This window comes from Lipotes vexillifer, unplaced genomic scaffold, assembly GCF_000442215.2.
Source record: "Lipotes vexillifer unplaced genomic scaffold, Lipotes_vexillifer_v1.1 scaffold362, whole genome shotgun sequence".
Taxonomy (NCBI): domain Eukaryota; kingdom Metazoa; phylum Chordata; class Mammalia; order Artiodactyla; family Lipotidae; genus Lipotes; species Lipotes vexillifer.
Genome location: NW_006788741.1, coordinates 1,169,579 through 1,195,011, shown reverse-complemented (window position 1 = coordinate 1,195,011; position 25,433 = coordinate 1,169,579).

Here is a 25,433-nt window from a genome sequence, read left to right as displayed (position 1 = left end):
TTGACTTTTCTTTTGTTAATATGGTGTATTATGTTGATTGATTAACGAATGTTGAACCATCCTTGTGAACTTGGGATGAATCTCACCTGGTCATCGTGTATGATCGTTTTTTATGTGTTGTTGGATTTTGTTTGTTAAAATTTTTTTTGAGAATTTTTGTATCTGTATTTTTCAAAGATACTGGCATGTAATTTTCTTTTATTGGTGTTGTCTTTGTCTGGTTTTAGTATAAGGGTCAGGGTGGCTTCCTAGAATTTCTTTGGGAATGTTCTCTCCTTCAGTATTTTGGAAGAGTTTGAGAAGAACTGCTATAAGTTATTCTTTGTATGTTTGGTAGAATTCATCTGAGACATCATCTGGTCCTGGACTTTTGTTTGTAAGGAGTTTTTCTTTTTATATTACAAATTCTATTTCACTTGTATTGACTGGTCTGTTCAAATCATCTATTTCTTCTTGATTCAATTTTGATGGGCTGTATATTTCTAGAAAGTTGTCCATTTCTTCTGGGTTGTCAAATTTGTTGTCATATTATTGTTCATAGTATTGTGCTAGTTTTTTTTTGTTTTTTTCTCTTTCCTGTAGTATCAGTTGAGATTTTTCCGTTTTTATATCTTATATTCATTTGGCTTTTCTGCCTTGTCTTCTTGGTGAGACTGCCTTAAGGTTTACTTATTTTGTTTACCTTTTCAAAGAACCAGTTTTTGGTTTTATTGGTTTTTTTTTCAATTTTTAATATCGATTTTATTTATTTCCTCCCTGATATTTATTATTTTCTTCCTTCTGCTGACTTTCAGCTTTGTTTGTTCTTCTTTGTTAATTATTTTAGGTGGTAGATTAGGTTGTTGATTTGAGATATTCCTTGTTTTTGATGAAGGCCTGTATCACTATGAACTTCCCTCTAAGAACTGTTTTTGCTGCATCCCATAGATTTTGTAAGGTTGTGTTTTCATTGTCATTTGTCTCAAGGTATTTTTTAAAACTGTATTGTAGCATAATTGCTTTAAAATGTTGTGTTAATTTCTGCTGTATAATAAAGTGAATCAGATCTATATATATATATATATATATATATTAATATACCCCATATCCCCTCTCTCTTTTGATTTCCTTTTTGACTTCCTCATTGATCCATTGTTTTTTTAGTAGCATGTTGTTTAGCCTCCACATAGTTGTTTTATTCATTTCTTTTCCTGTGGTTGGTATCTAGTTTCACACCATTGTGGTCAGAGCAGATGCTTGAAATAATTTCTATACTCTTAAATTTGTTGAGGTTAGTTTTGTGCCCAAGTATGTGGTCATTCCTAGAGAATGTTCTGTGTGCTCTTGAAAAGAATGTGTATCCTGGGTTTTTTTTTTTTTTTTTTTTTGGATGTAATGTCCTGAATATATCAATTAAGTCTAACTTTTCTATTGTATCATTTAAGAACTTTGTTGCCTGATTGATGCTCTGTCTAGAAGATCTGTCCATTGATGTGAGTGGGGTGTTATAGTCTCTTACTATTATTGTATTCCCATCAATTTCTCCCTTTTTGTCTGTTAGTATTTGTTTTATGTATTTGGATACTCCTATATTAAATGAATATAGGTTGATGATTGTAATATCCTTTTCTTGTATTGATCCTTTTATCATTATATAGTGTCCTTCTTTATCTTTCTTTATAGCCTTTAAAGTCTATTTTGTTTGATATGAGTATTGCAACTCTTGCTTTATTGTCATTTCCGTTTGTCTGAAATATTATTTTTTTTCATTCCATCACTTTCAATCTATGTATTTCTTTTGCCATAATATGGATCTCTTATGGGCAGCATATTGTAGGCTCTTGTCTTTTATCCAGTCTGCCACTCTATGTCTTCTGATTGAAACATTCAGTCTGTTGACAATTAAGGTAATTATTGATGCATATGTATTTATTGCCATTTCAAACCTTGTTTTCCAGTTGATTCATTTCTTCTTTATTTTTTTCTTTGCTTTTCTTTTTGTGGTTTGATGGTTTCCTCTTATTTTATGCTTGTGTTCTTTTCTTTTTGGTTTCTCTGAATCTATTGTTTGTTTTTGATTTATGGTTGCCCTGTTTCTCAAGTATGTTAACCTTTCCTATATCTGCTTGCTTTAGACTGATAGCCATATAGGCTTAAACACATTCTAAAGAAAAAAAAACACTGCATTTTCTTACTCTCCTCCGCATTTTATTATTTTGATATCCCTTTTTACATCTTTATGTTTACCCTTTTGCTATTCCTTGTGCTTATCATTGCTTTCACAAATAGGTTTGTTTTGTTTTGTATTGTTTTGTTTTGTTTCTTGATCTGTGTACTGGCCAATTTAAGTGATTTAGTTTCCAACTGTGATTTCCTCCTTCCTATATATTTTTGCTTCTTTTCTATTTAGAGATGACATTTCAATATTTCTTTTAGCATAGGTTTAGTATTGCTGTATTCCTTTAGTTTTTCCTTGTCTGGGAAATTCTTTATTTCTCTTCCTATTCTAAATAATAATCTTGCTGGGTGGAGTATTCTAGGTTGCAGATTTTTCTCTTTAAAAACTTTGAAAATAATTTGCCACTCCCTTCTGGTCTGCAGTGTTTCTGTAGAGAAATCAGCTGATAGCCTTACAGGGATTCCCTTGTAAAGAGGGAATCCTGCCTTTAGAATCCTCTCTTTATCCTTAACTTCTGCCACTCTTATTATAATATGTCTTGGTGTAGGTCTGTTAGGGTTCATCCTGTTTGGGACCCTCTGTGTTTCCTGTATCTGGATATCTGTTTCCTTCATTAGGTTTGGGAAGTTTTCAGCCATAATTTCTTCAAATACGTTTTCAGTTCCCTTTTCTCTTTTTTCTACTTCTGGAATACCTATTGTGCATGGATCGGTCTGCTTTATATTATTCCATATGTCTCTAATATTGCTTTCATTATTTTGGTGGGTGGGGATTTTCTGTCTGCTCCTTTTGATTGGGTAATTTCCATTATTCTATCTTCAAGGTCACTTATTCTTTCTTCTGCATTATTCATTCAGCTATTCATTGCCTCCAGCTCAGCTTTTTTTTCAGCAAATGAATTTTCTAATTTTTCTTCGCTTCCCCTCATAGTTTCTAGTTCCTTTTTAAAGTAATTTGTATTTCTATAAATAGCCTTTCTTAATTCTTTCAGTATTTTCAGTATCTCCTTTTTGAAATTGGACTATTGGACTATTAGACCATTAGACTGAAGAAGTCTGTTTCATTGTTTGTTCCTTCAGGGGAATTCTCTTGGTCTTTTAACTGAGAGCAGTTCCTCTGTTTCTTCATTTTGCTTATATTTCTCTTACACTCAGTTTAGGAGAAACAATTATCTATTGTAGTCTTGGAGGGCTTTATATGCGGGAGCATCCCTGCATAGCTTTTGTGGGTTTTAATTTTTTTTTTTTTGGCATGAGTGTTGTTTTTGGTTTGGATGCTTGCCATCTTTCTTCAGTGTGTGCTGGCTGTTATCCCATTGATGGGGGGTGTGCATGTACATGTGCATGCTCAAAGGAAGGTGGGGGCAGCTGTTGGCTCCCAATTGTAGGTCCCTTGGAAGAAGTCACTTGTTGCATGTACTCCCAGGGAAGCAGGGGCAGTATTTGGCTTTGGATAATGGACACTTGGTGCTGGTGGGCCCCACATACTGCTGGGAAGTTGGGGGCAGTGCCCTGAACCCACTCACAGGACCTTCAGTGACAGCAGCAAACCACACCTTCCTCTGTAATCCAAGATGGCAGTGGCGGCCCATGCTTGCCCCTGTAGCTTGTATAGGTGGTGTCTTGCCACCTGAGATTGTGCAGAGAAATAAGTTCCTATGATGGGCCAGCCCCTCTCCTTGCTTCCTCCCCCAACAATGGTGCCTTGCCTCTCTGGCAGGCCCAGGCTTCTTCCTGGACTCACTGCATTTTGGCGCACCATACCCTAGCCCCCTCAGGCTTTCTTCACCCAGCCAATACTAGTTCTCTCCCCAGGCTCTGCCCTCCAAATTCCGAGCCTCAGAACCCATCTCCTGCTGACCCCAATGGACGAGCATCTCAGGCTGGGGTGTACCAGTCAGCACCGGTTTTCTGTGTAAGTCCTTCTCTGCTTTGCCTTCTGCAAACCTGTTGCCACACTCTCCTCTGAGGCTCTGAAGCTCCCCTTCTGCCCTGACCAAGCTCCCTGACAATGAGGGAACTTCCCCATGTGTGGAAACCTTTCCTCTTTCACAGCTCCCTCCCAAGGGTGCAGGTCCCATCCCAATTCCTTTCTCTCTTTTTTTTTCTTTCTTTTGCCCTACTCAGTTACATGGAGATTTTCTTGCTTTTTTGGAGGTCTGAGGTCTTCTGCTAGTGTTCAGTATATATTCTGTGATAGTCATTCCACATGTAGATTTTTTTGCGATACGTGGGCCTCTCACTGTTGCGGCCTCTCCTGTTGCAGAGCACAGGCTCCGGACGCACAGGCTCAGCAGCCATGGATCACAGGCCCAGGCGCTCTGTGGCATGTGTGATCTTCCCGGACCGGGGCACGAACCCATGTCCCCTGCATCGACAGGTGGACTCTCAACTGTGCCACCAGGGAAGCCCGTATGTATACTCTTTATTAACAGGTAAGTGAGCTTCATAAAATATCATCCAAAGAGATAAACTTCTTTTGGTCAGCCAGAAAGTTTTCCAAAATGGCATGCAAATAAACACCATTCTTTTTGGTTGATTCTGATAACTTTTGGCCTAAATTTATATGTATCCATTAGCACTCTTATAGTCTTTTCTAACCAATGTGATACTGTGGTGGCTAATTTCATATGTTAGGTTGACTGGACCATGGGATGCCTAGATATTTGATTAAACATTATTTCTGGGTGTGTCTGCAAGTGTGTTTCCAGAAGAGATTAGTATTTAATTGGTAAACTGAGTAAAGCAGATGACCCTCTCTCATGTGTGTGGGCATTATCCACATAGTTGAAGGCCTGAATGGAACTTAAAGGTGAAGGAAGGTTGAATTCACTCTCTGCCTATTTGAACCCAAACATGATATTCGTCTGTCTTCAGAACTTTTGGGTTTCAGTCCTTCATATTCAGACTGGAATCCACACCACTGACTCTCCAGCTCTCAGGGCTTGGATCTACTTCACAGGCTTTCCTGGATCTCCAGCATGCAGAGAGCAGATAGTGGGTATTCTCAGCCTCCTAATCATATGAGCCAATTCCATATAATAAATCTTATTCTCTTCTCTCTATAGATAAGTAAATGATAGATAGATTAGTAGATAAATACATAGATGATAGAGAAAGAGAGATATATAGTAGAGTTACAGTTATAGATATAGATATGGGTACAAAGTTATATCCAATTATATCTGTTTCTCTGGAGAACACTGGCTGATATACATACATATAAATATATGTCCAAAAAATTAGAAAATTGGATGTGCCTTAACCATGAAATTTACTTAAAAGTAGTATTATAATCATTAAACATTTATTGGAAAATTGATTATATTACTGATGATTAAAAAAACCCTGTCAAGGGCTTCCCTGGTGGCGCAGTGGTTGAGAGTCCGCCTGCCGATGCAGGGGACACGGGTTCGTGCCCCGGTCTGGGAATATCCCCCGTGCTGTGGAGCAGCTGGGCCCGTGAGCCATGGCCGCTGAGTCTGCGCGTCCAGAGCCTGTGCTCCGCAACGGGAGAGGCCACAACAGTGAGAGGCCTGTGTATGGCAAAAAAACAAACAAAGAGAAAAAACAAACCTGTCAGTAGTTTCCAGCTTGGTTCCATAAAACACTGACTCCATATATTAGTCTTTTGCCTGTTTCCTTTCAGATTCACCCCCTGTCCTTCTCATAATTTACTTTGTAACATAAAGGGTTTCATTTCTCAGCACCGTTGCCAACAGGCTTCTGGCTATAGGATGTCTGATAAGGATTGGAAAGTGTTAGGACGGGAGAGACCAAGGTATTTCTAGCCCTCTATCTCTGTGAACCTGGTATTTCCAGCCTCAAATGGAACTTTCCTTTAGTTGCAGGCTTTAACAGGGGAGACATGTTCTCCATAGTCTCAGTTCTCTAGGCTGGTCTCCCATACTTCTGAATTTTGTCCGGTGACCTCTGATCCTGGCTCTAATGATGCCACCCACATAGAGGTGGTAGTAGTTTTCTGAATTGCTAACTTCTGGGTTGCCTCATTTTCTCATGTTAGACTTATTAACTTTTCTCTCACCTATGCAAAAATTTCTTTGTAAAATACTCATTTAAAATCGGTAAGGTGGCTTTTATTTTCTCGATTGTATTTGATTCATAAAAATTAAAATGTGTTGATTTTTTCCATATTTCTTGAGGCATAATTGACAAATAAAATTAGAAGTTATTATTTGTAGTGAAGTGGTTGGACCTAGAGTCTGTCATACAGAGTGAAGTAAGTCAGAAAGAGAAAAACAAATACCGTATGCTAACACATATCTATGGAATCTAAAAAAAAAAAAAAAAGATTATGAAGAACCAAGGGCAGGACGGGAATAAAGATGCAGACCTACTAGAGAATGGACTTGAGGACACGGGAAGTGGTAAGGGTAAGATGAGACAAAGTGAGAGAGTGGCATGGACATATATACACTACCAAATGTAAAATAGATAGCTAGTGGGAAGCAGCTGCAGAGCACAGAGAAATGAGCTTGGTGCTGTGACCACCTAGAGGGGTGGGATAGGGAGTGTAGGAGGGAGGGAGATGCAAGATGGAAGAGATATGGGGATATATGTACATGTATAGCTGATTCACTTTGTTATAAAACAAACTAATACACCATTGTGAAGCAATTGTGCTCCAATAAAGATGTTAAAAAAAAAAGAATTAAAATGTGTTGATTTTTTCCATATTTCTTGAGGCATAATTAACAAATAAAATTAGAAGTTATATAAAGTGTACTACATAATGATTTGGTATATGTATACATTGTGAAAGGATTTCTCCCATCAAGTTAATTAACACTAACACAATTTACTTTATTTACTGTGACAACATTTAAGTCTTTAAATACTACTCTATTAGCAAATTTCAGTTATAAAATACAATATTATCAACTACAGAGACCATGTTATACATTAGATTTTCAAACCTTATTCATCTTATAACTGAAAGTCCTTTATACCAAACTCTGTCAATTTCCCCCACTCCCAAGCTCCTAGCAACCACTTTTCTATTCTGTTTATATAAATTTGACTGAAGTAGTCAAAAACTGTCTTAGAAAGAGAAATCTCAGCAAAAGTTTCTTGCCTATCGGAATTCACATAACCCAAGAGGGAAATATTGTGTGCAGCATTTCCCTAACTTATTACTCCAAATAAACTTTTTTTTCCCTTATAGAATACCTATAAGTACCTTGTAGAAGCTGTGTTACACAGAACATAATTTGGAAATGCTGATCAAAGTAAAATGTTGGCAGTCTCAAATTTTTGTATATATAAAACATAATGAACCACTTTTTATACTTTTTATCCATGGTTGTTTGACACATTCTTGGCTGTGAAAACCTAAAACAAATATTTTAATAATTAAAGAAAAGATGTGTGGTCTCAGATGCGCAAAAAATACCTCCCTCATTTAAAATCCATTTGCAATATTATCATGGGTAAACTCAAGTTATTTCATGCTAAAACACCGTTTGCAAATTTGGTAATTGGATCCATTTTGTGACGTTTGCACCCTGGAAATGCCATTACATTTCATTTATAATCAAACTGATGGGGTTTGAAATGATATTAAATGTGCCAGATTGAGGGGAAAATCTAAATGGATTCATACAAAGTGTTATTAACTTGGAAATAGTTCAATGGGCATTTGGCATTTTTACATTGGTAGGTTTAATTTGTTGAGAGAGAACAATGAGCTAGAGAGATATTGAGCTCTATATTTTTTGCCATTTTAACATTTATGTTTGTCATTTATGAACCTGGGCTAAGAATTGATTAAATTTCTTCCTTGTAACTTCTAAGTTTTATAACATATGGAAGTTTTGTTATATTCACCTATTTCTCTTATAGATGGTCAGTTTAAACATAGACTTCCCATAAGAACAGTAAAGATATGGCCATCAAAAAATAAACTCAGTGCTCCACACTTAATGGTTTAGCATGGAGTATCTGAGGTTTAAGACTTTAAGGTATTTTTACAAAGGCAAGACAGCATATGCTATATAAAGATGAAATAGCCATTTTCATTAATGAAGTAAAGCAAAAAAAAAAAAAGGAACAAGAATAAACATCAGGAAAGAATGAAGCAGTACAGATGCAAATAAGCTTAAAAGCATGAAGAATTTCAATGAACAAAGGACTATAGACATGGCAAAAATGATATTGTAATATCTGAATTTCCCGTAATGACTAACAAAATGCCTTGTGCATAGCAGTGTTTCATAAATTTGAGTGAATTCTTATTAAGTAAGAAGTTGTAGGAAACAAAACACTGAACTGGGAATTAGATTCAAATAGCAAATGACCAAGTGGCTCTTTAGTTGAGTGGCCATTTACAGCTTCTGTGAGTTCAGCATTCCGAGAGGAGGAAATGTGATTGACAGGTTCCAGCGGCCAGTATAGTTGGATCATAATGAGAAAAGGGAAGGAAGGAAAGGAGGAGACAGATTACATCAGGATTCATAATCTTTGCAGAACTCTCTTTTCTCATTCACAAAGTGGGAGTTTGGGGAAAATGGATTTCACAACCTCTTCGAGTTCGAAAATTCTCTTACATCCATGATTAATGCAAAATTCCATGAATACATTAGGAAGAATAAGAGAATAAACCAAGGAAAACACAAGATGATTAATGGAGTGTCCGGGAGGGAAAACAATAAAAATTCAGTTGTAACTGTGATTTAAATAACTGTCATCAAAATAATGATTTAACTATAAAACAAAAATGTAGTAGAAAATGCAATGTATTTGTTATTAGCAACTTAAATGAATCAGCTTTGCTATATTTCTTTCTTTGGAATTGTTACATATGATATTATATTTTATTCACAAAAGATTAAGTTGTTTCTTCATCATTGTATATTCTAAAGTGCAAGTCATTTTGGTTCAATTACTTATTCATCTTTATTACCCAATCTCCTAGATAGAGATGAACAACTATCAATAAATACCGTGAAACTTCCATTCTATCATTTCCTTAAGTGTTCTCCATAGAATTTAGATAACTGGGATGTTATATCACATAGAGAATGTAACCTATCTTTTGTCAGTGCAGTGAAAGTACACTCAAGGAAACATCAGCTATAAGGGAGTAAGGAAAACATTATTATGCAGAAGAAATTCTACTACAAATTGTAGTGCTACGTTTGCAACAAAAGCTTCAGCCAATTGCACTGCAAGTTCTGAGCTGAGATGTTCATTCATTCAGTGTCCCAAATTAAAACACGGGGCAAAGTCTGTGTATATAACTCCTTGACCAATCAGTGGAGGTAGGCTGGTCTCATCCAGGGGCCATAAAGGCGAGGGAGTTTCCTTTATCTGAGTACAAATACAGAAAGAAATAGCTCTGAGCCATCACCAACCAACACAGTTGGGGGAATGCGGGCCAGTCCTGAAAGGTGCGCCATACCTCTGCTACACCTGTCCACCAAGGGTGTTAGAGTTAAGTACAGCAAAGAGAACACAGACATTGGGATTACTGAACTGGGTGGGAAATGTTACTCTTACTTGTGTGATTTCGAGTCAGTTTTTAACTGACATGATCTATTTTATGGTCTACAAAATAAAGTTTGTTGCCTATAAGACAACTTATTCAAAGATCATCTCTACTCCTTTCTTGTTTATGTCACAATGGAAAGACAGACGTGGCAGGTATTTCTTAAATTCCATGATATTTACTGGAGTCTTCAGAAGTATCGACATACCTCACACAAAGGTATAACCCCCATCTTTCTTTCCACACCAGAATGGTGAAAAGCCCAGGGTTAACTCAGTCACTCTCTCTTTCCCCAAATTCTCTCTCTTAGCCCATGCAAAATCATTCTTGGCACTACTGCTCTCACCTAAAAAACCTGTGGAGTACCAGACCAGCTCTGGAAGAGGAATTGATGCAAATGCTATCTTCATTGCTGCTGGCACAGGTAAGATATTTTGTGCCCATGCTGATGTGAGTACTAAAGCAGGGTTTAAGACTTTGGGAGGGAAATAGAAAAATCAGATCATTCTAGGCTATTAAGAAAAATCTTGCTCCAGAAAAGTATCTCCATTTAAATTAGTCTAGCCTGTTTAAATTTTCTAAAAACTAAACAGATGACTCAGCTATATAGAAAAGTTAAGATATATTTTATCTGTACTTCAGTTTCTTCTAATGTGAATCACTGAATCTTCTGTTAAACTTTGAAGCTGTTTCTATGGTTATATCCCACTCCTTTGATTTTACTGGTTCAGAACACATTTGTCAAACGTTTTTTTCATACCAGAACCTGAACTGAGGGGAAGCCGCAATGATGAATCAGACAGAGTTCCTGTCTTCAAAATCCTCAGGTTTAATTATGAAAATAGACAATTTTAAGCAGATAATTCCAATAGTGTGTGATATATGTATGTAGAGATAGTCATAAGTTGTGGTGGTAAAGGTACATAACCTAGCCTCGGAGAGAATAAAAACCTTCCCAGAGAGATAATGTTTTAAGTTTAATCTTTTTGCATGAGAAAAAGTTATTGCGAGAAATGGGGGTCAGAAAAGGAAGTGAATAAAGTAAGAGAATTTCAGATGAAAAGACCAGCATGTAGAAAGGCTTAAGAATGAGAAAATTGACTATTTGGAACTTCCTAAATGGCTGTGACTGAAACTAAGAGTGCACTTCTTTTAGGTGTCAAAGTAAGGAGTTATGACTATCACCTGATGATCTTCTTGAGCCATTGGTAATATTCAGTGATGTAACAAGATCAATTAGTCTTTTTAAAAACTTTAATTGTTAAAAATATGATGTTAACAACAACATTAATAATTAATACTTATGTTTATTTATATTTACTCTGTGATAAGCATTTTATATTTACTATCTCAATTACTCTTCACAACAGTTTTCTGAGGACAGGACTATTAGCATTCCCATTTCACATATATGAAATATGAGATTCAGAAAGGTAGCTTGTATGAAGAATGAATTTTCAAGGATCTGGTCTGGAGTCAGGCAGAACATTTAGAGAACTACTAAAGTAATTAGGTAACAAGTAGTGATATGGGAGAACATAGAACACAAATGAAAGCTGTAACAGTAAAGAAAAGGAAAATTATATGGAAATTAAGGAGGTAGAATCTATATGATTCAGATCAACTTGTGTTGGATGTTGGGAATGGATCAGTCTAGGATGTCTAACAAGGCTTCTTGCTATAAAAACTGGAAGAATGATGATGCCATTTGCTGAGTTGGTAAGTTAGGTCGTTTTTCTCTACCTAGACTGTACAAACAATGTGTTGATGATGAACACCTGCTTTCCTATTGGGACTCTGGAATTTTCCTAGTTGCTACACAGAGAATGCCTACAATACCAGTCCTCAATAAAACTCCTAAACCCCAAGTCTCAAATGGATTTCCCAGGACAAGAATGCTACACACATGTGGCTGCTCTGTCACTGCTGGAGGGAGAGTATACTCTAGTAACCCCTTCTGGGAAGGGGAGAACACAGGAAGCCTATACATGGATTCCTTTAGACTCCACCTGTTTCTTTTCTCCCTACTGATCCATCTGCAGATCCTTACTCTGTCATGGTAGTAAAGTCAGCAGTGAGAATATATTTAGCCCTGTGAATCCTTCTAGTGAATTACTGAATGTGCATGTGGTCTTGGGAAGCTTTGAAACAGGAATATACAAGATGACCCCAGGAGGTCACAGATAACTTAAGAATTCATGGGGGTGAAGTTGGTGTGGACAGAGGTCTAGATTTCTCTTCTAAGAGCTTGACCTTAAAACAAACAAAAAGGAAATATATAGAGAAATGCAAGAAAGGTGGTTTAGAAGAATATGAGTTGGGAATGACTTAAACATGTCTATATGCTGAAGAAAAGAACAAATAAAGAGGGAGAAGATAAAGATGTGGACTAGGGAAGAGATCCATTAGAGGAGGTAGGAAAGATGCAAAACAACAGCATCATATTTTACCCTAGATCCAAGGAGGGACAACACCTACACAAAGATAAGAAAGAAGAGGAAAAGAATATTTAAGAATATAGACAAAGTGGTGAGCAGAGAAAGGAACTTGAAAGCATTTTTGTCTGATGGCTTTCTCCTTATTTTTTCCTCTTGTTTTGCTTTGTTTCCCTGTGAATTAGAAGATTAATTGAGCAGTAATATGCAATGCAACCCCAAAAAATCAAATGAATTTAATTTCCACTGAATTGACATACATTAATTGTTCATAGGTACCTGGATTTATTTCTGGGTCTTCTGTGCTTTTCCATTGATCTATGTGTCTGTCTTAGTGCCAGTACCATGCTGCTTTGATTACTGTAGATTTGTAATATAGTCTGAAGTCTGGGAGGGTGATGCCTCCACTTTGGTTCTTTTTTCTCAAGATTGCAATGGCAATTCAGGGTTTTTTGTGGTTCCATATAAATTTTAATATTATTTGTTCTAGTTCTATGGAAAATGTCATGGACATTTTGATAAAGATTGAATTAAAGTTGTAGAATGCTTTGGGTAGTATGTAATTTCAAAAATATTCATTCTTCCAATCTAAGAGCACAGGATATCTTTCCATTTCTTTGTATCATCTTCAGTTTTCTTCAATAACATTTTATAGTTCTCAGAGTATAGGTCTTTCACCTCTTTGGTTAAGCTTATTCCTAGATATTTTGTTGTATTTGATGTGATTTTAAATGAGATTTTTAAACTTCCTGATAGTTCATTATAGTGTAAAGAAAAGTAACAGATTTCTATTTATTAATCTTGTATACCACAATTTGATTGAATTTTTTTTTATTACATCTAACAGATTTTTGGTGGAGACTTTAGGGTTTTCTATATAATGTATCAGGTCATCTCCAAATAGTGACAGTGTTACTTCTTCCATTTCAAGTTGGATATATATGTTTTGTAGGTGAGAACCTCATTTGCTCTTGCCTGGTTTTACTGAAATAACCTCTTTAAAAAATTTTTATTTTATATTGTAGTATAGTTGATTAACAATGTTGTGTTAGTTTCAAGTGTAAAACAAAGTGATTCAGTTATACATTTACATGTATCTATTCTTTTTCAAATCATTTTCCCATTTAGGTTATTACAGATTATTGAGCAAGGCTTCCTGTGCTGTACAGTAGGTCCTTGTTGGTTATCTATTTTATATATAGAAGTGTGTATCTATCAACCTCAAACTCTCAAGCTATCCCTCTCCACACCCCTTACTCTCTTGTAACCATAAGTGCAATTTCTAAGTCTGTGAGTCTGTTTCTGTTTTGTAAATATGTTCATTTGTATGATTTTTTAAAAAATTCTGCATATAAGAAATATCATATGATATCTGTCTTTCTCTGACTTATTACTCTTAGTATGATAATCTCTGGGTCCATCCAAGTTACTGCAAATTTCATTCATTTTAATGGCTGAGTAATATTCCATTGTATATATGTACAACATCTGTTTTATCCATTCATATGTAGATGGACATTTAGGTGGCTTCTATGTCTTGGTTATTGTAAATGGCAGTGCAATGAACATTGGGGTGCATGTATCCTTTTGAACGATGGTTTTCTCTGGATTGCTGGATGATATGGTAGCTGTATATTTAGTTTTTAAAGGAATCTCCATAGTGGCAGCAATAACTTTTTTGATCCATTTCCTAGAGTAATGGAAATAAAAATAAAAAATAGAACCTAATTAAACTCAAAAGCTTTTGCACAGCAAAGGAAACCATAAACAAAATGAAAAGACAACCCACAGAGTGGGAGAAAATATTTGCAAATGATGTGACTGACAAGGGATTAATCTCCAAAATTTATAAACAGCTCATGCATACCAATATGAAAAAAACAAACAACAAAAACAATCAAAAAATTGGCAGAAGACCTAAATAAATATTTCTTTAAAAAAGACATACAGATGGCCAAGAAGCACATGAAAAATATGCTCAACATCACTAATTATTAGAGAAATGCAAATCAAAACTACAATGAGATATTACCTCACACCAGTCAGAATGGCCATAATCAAAAATTATAAAATAACCTATTAATGGTACTATCCTAAATTGTCCTTTGTAATTCTTACTATAGACTAAATTGCAAATATACATAATAATTTTCAATAATCATTTATCATCTACAGAATAACTCCAAACTAGTTAAAAGGCACATGTGACCCTTACTGTATAATTACCTTCTTTCTAGCATCATCATTACTCCTTCCCTTTCTCAAAAAATATATTTCAGAATTTTGTAATATTTGGAGTACTTAATCATTCCACACACTACACTTTCATATCTCTGCACAAGTTTTGACTCTACCTGGAATGCTCTGCCCTTTATTTCTACCAGAAACCAATTACCTTTTTGGAGAATTTATATTCATCTTTGAAGACATAGATTAATCATTACCCTCTCTACCAAGGACTCTTTGATTGTTGTAGGCTAAGGTGATCATTTCCTCCTTTGTGCAGCCACTGTGTCTTACTCATACTTCCCTTTTTATAAATGTTTTGTTAAATATGATAGTCTTTAAGGTTATCTTCTCCTCTAGACTCAGAGTACCTTGGTGTAGGGTTTATGTGTGTGTGTGTGTGATTTTATTTGTATCCCCAATGCCTCACCATCATTGTTGCTCAACCAATATTTGCACAATCAGGATGCGAATGAATAGATGAACAACTTTAGAGTAAATTTTACCTTAGGGATTTAGGTAAATTTGACAATTATTCTGACAAAGACAACAAAACAAGCATAGGTTTTTACTTTATAGAGAGGAAGATAATAAATAAAATATGATTATGAATACATGTATCCATAATAATGAACTTGATAATTAAGAGAATAATCATAGAATTCCAATAATATATCCAGGAATTTACATGAATGAAACATAATCAATCAAGATGTAGTCCTTCAACATAGAGGAAAAGTTGTGATGGAAAATGAGCTTGAATATTTTTGAAGAATAGAAACCAGTCAGGGTAATGTGACATGATATTTTTAAATAAATGAAAGCTTATATTTGTGTAATTCTTCTACAGTCACAAGTTCTTTACCATTTTCATTTAAAAGGAAATTATGATTGTTATCTGACTTGATATTAAGTGAACAAAGAAAGTTTTAGTTTAAGGGCATTCCCAAAACAATATCCAAACAAAAGTTTGCATATCAGTTTTAAAATAATCTTTTATGAAACTTCAAAATAATCCTCTTTTACAAATAGTCAAGATATCAAAAGAAAATTGAAATAGAGCTTTGAACTTTTTATTTATATGCACCAAAGTTAAAAATGGAGATAAACGTATAATTGACTTTAAAACATATGACTTTAGTTTAAAATATTACTTCAAATCAGGAAAGCTCATATCACTTTTTAAAAGATTCAAGATACCACCCATAAAGGGAATATAGCATGATGTCCATTCCATTCTGCTTCAAGGATTATCAATGCACACACATTTACTTCAAAATTACATCTTCCCTATAAATCCATTCAATAATATATTTAATTAGCATTTTTCATCAAGTCAAAGGTACACATTTTAGTATTTTAACATTACTGAATTAGAAATTCATATAAAATTGTCAATATGTCATAGTTTAATTGACATAATGTATAAATTTAATTGTGAAAGAACATAATAGCACAGCTCACCATTGGAGATCTTAGAGATTTGAAGACATAAGGTTAAATGCCTAGACTCTGCCTATTTTTCCAATGTCAATCCAAGTTGTAATAACTGAACTAAAGTGAAAGTTCCAGTTTATTTTCTACTCTAGTGTCACAGAGTATTTCATCTCTTCTAGACATACCAAAAAAAAAACAAAACGAAAAAAACAAAACAAAATGAACAAAGAGAAACAAAAATTTTCCACCCAGAAGAAAACCTGAGTAAATTCCTACATCTGAATTTCTAATCACTATTTAAATAAATAGCAAAATTAATATATATTTTGATCCTTCAACATGACATAAAAATCATTAAGCACAGAAAAAAACATCTGGATAATAAATTCATTGCCACCTCAAACACAGTATCACTCCTGCTCAAAACCTATAGTGGCTTGCAGGAAACATATTTAGATTGAGAATTATACACTAGCTGACTTTCTTCACTCTCATCCCTATAAACATGATTGGTTTTCAGGATCATTCTCACACTCTTGCTGCTAATGATTTGCACTCACTCTGTTAGCTCTCAGAGCCACTATAGTTGTTTGATAAATAGCATATCATTTAATGTCTTAGTTTTCCATCTCCTTGATTTGAACTCTGAAACTTGCTCCATTCAGTTCTACTCTTCTCCCACTCCTTCATGCCATCTGTTCCTTTACATCATTACCTCCAGTCCACTGGCACCTCCCTATTATTTCAGATCATCCATGTTTTTCTGTTTATGAGCTCATCTCTACATATTATTGATCCCATGATCCCCAATGCCTTTAAGTTATTACCAAAATAGTTTCTGATTATGACTCCTCTCCTCTCACCCCTCATAACACCTTTCTGTTTGTCCTTCCAAGCATGTATCTTGGTGCTTGTTTTGCACCATTTTTATGATTGTTTTATGAATCTTTTACTCCAAGCCTGGACTTAACCATCATGAGAACAAAAGGTTCTTCTAGAATGGAATATTTTGAATGTCTGCTTAATAATCTGAAGTTTATTTCTGCTTGATCAGATATATGAATTGTGTACATTTTTGTTATTAAAAATATCTTCAATAAAATCTATCTTACTACTTTAGAATTTTCTTTAGAAATAAATTTCTAAGACTGTGCTTTATAAAAATTAATGTTCTTAAAGATTTTGATACATATTTCCAGATTGCTTTCTAAAAAAATGAATAGAATTTTAGTTTCTCACCAATAATATATGAGCCTCTGCCTTATTCTATCATCAATATCATTCAATATTTAAATTTATAAAGCCTCTGATAATTTAACAGGCTCAAAAATATTTTTCTGTTTTTAACTTGTAATGCTTACTTTAAATTTGGTTTGAAATTATATCTTAATTATAAGTACATATTTATATTTATTAGGATATAATCAGTTATTATTCTACTTCTGTCAGTAGCCAGATCTTATGCTTTACTCATTTTTCCATTTAAATTTAATATTTATAATTTGTATAAGCCCATATTAACATAACATTTCGGCTGGAAAGGAAAATGGTGGAAGAGTAAGACGTGGAGATCACCTTCCTCCCCACAGATACACCAGAAATACATCTACACATGGAACAACTCTTACAGAACACCTACTGAATGCTGGCAGAAGACCTCAGACCTCCCAAAAGGCAAGAAACTCCCCACGTACCTGGGTAGGGCAAAAGAAAAAAGAATAAACAGAGACAAAAAGATAGGAATGGGACCTGTACCACTGGGAGGAAGCTGTGAAGGAGGAAAGGTTTCCACACACTGGGAAGCCCCTTCGTGGGTGGAGATTGCGGGTGGTGGAGGGGGAAAGCTTTGGAGCCATGGAGGAGAGCACAGCAACAGGGGTGCAGAGGGCAAAGCAGAAAGATTCCCACACAGAGGATTGGTGCTGACCAGCACTCACCAGCCGGAGAGGCTTGTCTGCTCACCCGCTGGGGTGGGCGGGGCTGGGAGCTGAGGATCGGGCTTCAGTTGGAGTTCAGGGAGAGGACTGGGGTTGGCAGCGTGAACACAGCCTGCAGGGGGTAAGTGCACTACGGTTAGCCGGGAGGGAGCCTGGGAAAATGTCTGGACCTGCCAAAGACAAAAGAGACTTTTTCTTCCCTCTTGGTTTCCTGGTGAGCGAGGAGAGGGGATTAATAGCACTGCTTAAAGGAGCTCCAGAGATGGGGGCGAGCCATGGCTAACTGCTTGGACCCCAGAGATGGGCATTAGACTCTAAGGCTGCTGCTGCTACCAACAAGAATCCTGTGTGTGAGCACAGGTTACTCTCCACACCTCCCTTACGGGGAACCTGTGCAGCCCGCCACCGCCAGGGTCCCAGGATCCAGGGACAAATTCCCCAGGAGAACACACGGTGTGCCTCAGGCTAGTGCAATGTCATGCTGGTCTCTGCCACTACAGGCTCGCCCTGCACACCGTACCACTCCCTCCCCCAGGCCTGAGTGATCCAGAGTCTCTGAAGCAGCTCCTCCTTTAACCCTGTTCTGTCTGAGTGAAGAACAGATGCCCTCCGGCGACATACACGCAGAGGCAGGGCCAAATCCAAAGCTGAGCCCCGGGAGTTGTGAGAACAAAGAAGAGAAAGGGAAATCTCTCTCAGCAGCCTTAGAAGCAGCAGATTAAAGATCCACAATCAACTTGATGTACACTGCATCTGTGGAATATATGAATAGACAACGAATCATCCCAAATTGAAGAGATGGACTTTGAGAGCAAGATTTATGATTTTTTTCTATTTTCCTCTTTTTGTGAGTGTGTATGTGTATGCTTCTGTGTAACATTTAGTCTGTATAACTTTGCTTCCACAATTGTCCTAGGGTTCTATCCGTCCTTTTTTTTTTCTTTAAAATATTTTTTTTTCTTAAAAATTATTTTTTATTTTAATTATTTTATTTTATTTTACCTTACTTTATTTTATTTTATCTTCTTTCTTTCTTTCCTTCTTTCCTTCATTCACTCCTTCCTTCCTTCCTTCCTTCCTTCTTCCATCCTTCCCTCCCTCCATCCCTCACTCACTCCCTCCTGTCTTTCTTTCTTTCTACTTTTTCTCACTTTTATTCTGAGCCATGTGGCTGAAAGGCTCTTGGTGCTACAGCCAGGAGTCAGTGTTGTGTCTCTGAGGTGGGAGAGCCAACTTCAGGACACAGGTCAACAAGAGACCTCTCAGCTCCACAAAATATCAAATGACAAAAATCTCCCAGAGATCGCTATCTCAACACCAGCACTCAGCTTCACTCAATGACAAGCAAGCTACAGTGCTGGACACCCTACGCCAAACAACTAGCAAGACAGGAACACAACCCCACCCATTAGCAGAGAGGCTGCCTAAAATCATAATAAGTCCACAGACACCCCATAACACACCACCAGACGTGGACCTGCCCACAAGAAAGACAAGATCCATCCTCATCCACCAGAACACAGGCACTAGTCCCCTCCACCAGGAAGCCTAAACAACCCACTGAACCAACGTTAGTCAATGGGGACAGACAGCAAAAAATTATGGGAACTACAAAACTGCAGGATGCAAAAAGGAGACCCCAAACACAGTAAGATAAGCAAAATGAGCAGACGGAAAAACACACAACAGAGGAAGGAGCAAAATATAAACCCACCACACCTAACAAATGAAGGGAAAATAGGCAGTCTACCTGAAAAAGAATTCAGAATAATGATAGTAAAGGTGATCCAAAATCGTGGAAATAGAATAGACAAATGTAAGAAACATTTAACAAGGACCAAGAATAACTAATGATGAAACAAGCAACGATGAACAACACAATAAATTAAATTAAAAATACTCTAGATGGGATCCATAGCAGAATAACTGAGACAGAACAACGGATAAGTGACCTGGAAGATAAAATATGGGAAATAACTACTGCAGAGCAGAATAAAGAAAAAAGAATGAAAGGAACTGAGGACAGTCTCAGAGACCTCTGGAACAACATTAAATGCACCAACATTTGAATTATAGGGGTTCCAGAAGAAGAAGAGAAAAAGAAAGAGACTGAGAAAATATTTGAAGAGATTATAATTGAAAACTTCCCTAATATGGGAAAGGAAATAGTTAATCAAGTCCAGTAAGCACAGAGAGTCCCATACAGGATAAATCCAAGAAAAAATATGCCAAGACACGTATTAATCAAACTGTCAATAATTAAATACAAAGAAAGCATATTAAAAGCAGCAAGGGAAAAACAACAAATAACACACAAGGGAATCCCCATAAGGTTAGCAGCTGATCTGTCAGCAGACACTCTGCAAGCCAGAAGGGACTGGCAGGACATATTTAAAGTGATTAAGGAGAAAACCCTGCAATCAAGATTACTCTACCCAGCAAGGGCCTCATTCAGATTTGATGGAGAAATTAAAACCTTTACCGACAAGCAAAAAATGAGAGAGTTCAGCACCACCAAACCAGCTTTACAGCAAATGCTAAAGGAACTTCTATAGGTAATAAACACAAGAGAAGGAAAAGACCTACAATCATGAACCAAAAACAATTAAGAAAATGGGAATAGGACCATACATATCGGAATTTACCTTAAATGTAAATGGACTAAATGATCCCATCTAAAGACACAGATTGGCTGAATGGATACAAAAACAAGACACATGTATATGCTGTCTACAAGAGACCCACTTCAGACTAGAGACATACAGACAGAAAGTAAGGGGATGGAAAAATATATTCCATGCAAATGGAAACCAAAAGAAAGCTAGAGTAGCAATTCTCATATCAGACAAAAGAGACTTTAAAATAAAGACTATTAGAAGAGACATAGAAGGACACTACATAATGATCAAAGGATAGATCCAAGAAAAAGATATAACAATTGTAAATATTTATGCACCCAACAGAGGAGCACCTCAATACATAAGGCAAACACTAACAAACATATAAGGGGAAATCAACAGTAACACATTCATAATAGGGGACTTTAACACCCCACTTTCACCAATGGACAGATCACCCAAAATGAAAATAAATAAGGATACACAAGCTTTAAATGATACATTAAACAAGATGGACTTAATTGATATTTATAGGACATTCCATCCAAAAACAATGGAATGCACTTTTTTCTCAAGTGCTCAGGGAACATTCTCTAGGATAGATCATATATTGGATCACAAATCAAGCCTTGGTAAATTTAAGAAAATTGAAATTGTATGAAGTATCTTTTACGACAACAACGCTATGAGACTAGATATTAATTAAAGGAAAAGAACTGTAAAAAATTCAAACACATAGAGGCTAAACAATACACTACTTAATAACGAAGTGATCACTGAAGAAATCAAAGAGGAAATTAAAAACACCTAGAAACAAATGACAATGGAGAAACGATGACCCAAAACCTATGGGATGCAGAAAAAGCAGTTCTAAGTGGCAAGTTTATATCAATACAATCTTACCTGAAGAAACAGGAAACATCTCGAATAAACAACCTAACCTTGCACCTAAAGCAATTAGAGAAAGAAAAACAAAAAAAAACCCAAAGTTAGCAGAAGGAAAAAAATCATAAAAATCAGATCAGAAATAAATGAAAAAGAAATGAAGGAAACAATAGCAACAATCAAAAAAATTAAAAGCTGGTTCTTTGAGAAGATAAACAAAAGTGTTATACCGTTAGCCAGACTCATCAGGAAAAAAGGGAGAAGACTCAAATAAATAGAATTAGAAATGAAAAAGGAGAAGTAACAACTGACACTGCAGAAATAAAAAAGATCATGAGGGATCACTACAAGCAACTCTATGCCAATAAAATGGACAATCTGGAAGAAATGGACAAATTCTTAGAAATGCACTGCCAAGACTGAATCACGAAGAAAGAGAAAATATGAACAGACCAATCACAAGCACTGAAATTGAAGCTGTGATTAAAAATCTTCCAACAAACAAAAGTCCAGGACCAGATAGCTTCACAGGCAAATTCTATCAAAAATTTAGAGAAGAGCTAACACCTATTCTTCTAAAACTCTTCCCAAATATAGCAGAGTGAGGAACACTCCCAAACTCAATCTATGAGGCCACCATCACCCTGAGACCAAAGGTTTCACAAAGAAAGAAAACTACAGATCAATATCACTGATGAACATAGATGCAAAAATCCTCAATAAAATACTAGATTTTGAATCCAACAGCACATTAAAAGGATCATACACCATGATCAAGTGGAGTTTATTCCAGGAATGCAAAGATGCTTCAATATATGCAAAGCAATCAACGTGATACACCATATTAACAAATTGAGGAGGAAAAACCATATGATCATCTCAATAGATGCAGGGAAACCTTTCGACAAAATTCAACACCGATTTATGATAAAAACCCTGGAGAAAGTAGGTATAGAGGGAACTTTCCTTAAAATAATAAAGGTCATATCTGACAAACCCACAGCCAACATCATCCTCAATGATGAAAAACTGAAAGCATTTTCACTAAGATCAGGAAGAAGACAAAGTTGCCCACGCTCACCACTCTTATTCAACATAGTTTTGGACGTTTTAACCACAGAAATAAGAGAAGAAAAGGAATTTAAAAGAATCCAAATCGGAAAAGAAGAAGTAAAGCTGTCACTGTTTGCAGATGACATGGTACTATTCATAGAGAATCCTAAAGATGCTACCAGAAAACTACTACAGCTAATCAATGAATTTGGTAAACTAGCAGGATACAAAATTAATGCACAGAAATCTCTAGCATTCCTATACACTAGTGATGAAAAATCTGAAAGTGAAATCAGAAAACACTCCCATTTATCATTGAACCAATAAGAATAAAATATCTAGGAATAAACCTACCTAAGGGACAAAAGACCTGTATGCAGAAAACTATAAGATACTGATGAAAGATGTTACAAATAGATGGAGAGATATACCATGTTCTTGGATTGGAAGAATCAACATTGTGCAAATGACTCTACTACCCAAAGCAATCTACAGATTCAATGCAATCCCTATCAAACTACCACTGGCATTTTTCACAGAACTAGAACAAAAAATTTCACAATTTTTATGGAAACACAAAAAACCCTGAGTAGCCAAAGCAATCTTGAGAAAGAAAAACGGAGCTGGAGGAATCAGGCTCCCTGACTTCAGACTATACTACAAAGCTACAGTAATCAAGATATTATAGTATTGGCACAAAAACAGAAATATAGATAAATGTAACAGGATAGAAAACACAGAGATAAACCCATACAAATATTGTCACTTTATCTTTGATAAAGAAGGCAAGAATGTATAGTGGAGAAACGACAGCCTCTTCAATAAGTGGTGCTGGGAAAAACGGACAGGTACATATAAAATATGAGATTAAATCACTCCCTAACACCATACACATAAATAAGTTCAAAATGGATTAAAGACCTAAATGTAAGGCCAGAAACTATCAAACTCTTAGAGGAAAACATAGGCAGAACACTCTATGACATAAATCACAGCAAGATTCTTTTTGACCCACCTCCTAGAGAAATGGAAATAAAAACAAACAAATGGGACCTAATGAAACTTAAAAGCTTTTGCACAGCAAAGGAAACCATAAGGAGGACAAAAAGACACCCCTCAGAATGGGAGGAAACATTTGCAAATGAAGCAACTGACAAAGGATTTATTTCCAAAATTTATAAGCAGCTCATGCAGGTCAATAACAGAAAAACAAACAACCCAATCCAAAAATGGGCAGAAGACATAAATAGACATTACTCCAAAGAAGATACAGACTGCCAACAAATACATGAAGGAATGCTCAATATCATTAATCATTAGAGAAATGCAGATCAAAACTACAATGAGGTATCATCTCACACAAGTCAGAATGGTCATCATCAAAAAATCTAGAAACAATAAATGCTGGACAGGGTGTGGAGAAAAGGGAACACTCTTGCCTTTCTGATGGGAATGTGAATTGTTACAGCCACTATGGAGAAGAGTATGGAGGCTCCTTAATAAACTACAAATAGAACTACCATATGACCTAGCAATACCACTACTGAGCATATACTGTAAGAAAATCATAATTCAAAATGAGTCATGTACCAAAATGTTCATTGCAGCTCTATTTACAATAGCCAAGAGATGGAAACAACCTAAGTGTCCATCAACAGATGAATGGATAAAAAAGATATGGCACATATATACAATGCAATATTATTCAGCCATAAAAAGAAACGAAATTGAGCTATTTGTAATGAGGTGGATGGACCTAGAGTCTGTCATACAGAGTGAAGTAAGTTAGAAAGAGAAAAACAAATACTGTATGCTAACACATATATATGGAATTTAAGAAAAAAAAAATGTAATGAAGAACCTAAGGGTAAAACAGGAATAAAGACACAGACCTACTAGAGAATGGACTTGAGGATATGGGGAGGGGGAAGGGTAAGCTGTGACAAAGTGAGAGAGTGACATGGACATATATGTACTACCAAACATAAAATAGATAGCTAGTGGGAAGCAGCCACATAGCACAGGGAGATCAGCTCGGTGCTTTGTGCACATAGAGGGGTGGCATAGGGAGGGTGGGAGGGAGGGAGACGCAAGAGGGAAGAGATATGGGAACATATTTATATGTATAACTGATTCACTTAGTTATAAAGCGGAAACACACACCATTGTAAAGCAATTATACTCCAATAAAGATGTAAAAATAAATAAATAATATTTTGTCAATTTTTATAATTTTATTTTAGAGTATTTTCACATAGAAGTCTTACATTTATATGATAATTTTCTTAGTTATATAATGATTTTTAGGTATTTAAAGTGTTTCCAAATCCAGAGATATAGTAAACATTCCTATTTTACTCAATATGACTTTATTTGCTAATTTTAACTCTAGAATTTGCATAAAATTTATTTTGTTATATAGTATGAGATGATGATTTTTTTCAAAAAAAAATCAAACTAATTGCAGCTCAGTTAAAGATGGATGTTGGATTGAATACAGATTCTCATATCCTTCTGACACCTTTCCAAAGTGAAAATAAAGGGATAAAAATATAAATCTATCAACAGAAAAGGGAAGGAAAAAAGAAAATTTGGGAATCTGGAAAGCAGATCAAATTTGTTAATTCAATTAGCAAGTCTGAAAGGCTGAAACCCAGATGTGCAATTGGGGATCTTTTGATATAAACCTCATTTTACTCTTAAACCTCCCTCAAAATTTTTAGAATGGTAGCAGGACATAGTACCAAGCAGTGGCCAGGGCAGAGATACATAAACTAGGATAAAATGTTTAAAGCTCTATATTAGGTAATAATTAAATTTCCAGACAACTTGAATAACTGCTTGTTTCCCTACCACAACATTTTCTCTTTGGCAAGAGTGAATCAGAGGGAATCTATACTGGGGTTCATGTAGCAGAACTGGTGATAGATACTATTTTCATGAAAACATGGGATTGTATTTTTGGGTTCTCCAGAGAAACAGAACCAACAGGATGTATACATATGTACATATGAGTTTTATTATAAGGGACTGTCTCATTCAATTATGGAGGCTGGGAAGTCTCAAGACTGCAGTCAGCAAGCTGGAAACCTGGAAGAGCTGATGGTATAGTTTCAGCCTGAGTCTGGAGGCTCAGGAGAAGACCAGTGTCACAGCTAAAAGACAGTCAGGGAAAGGG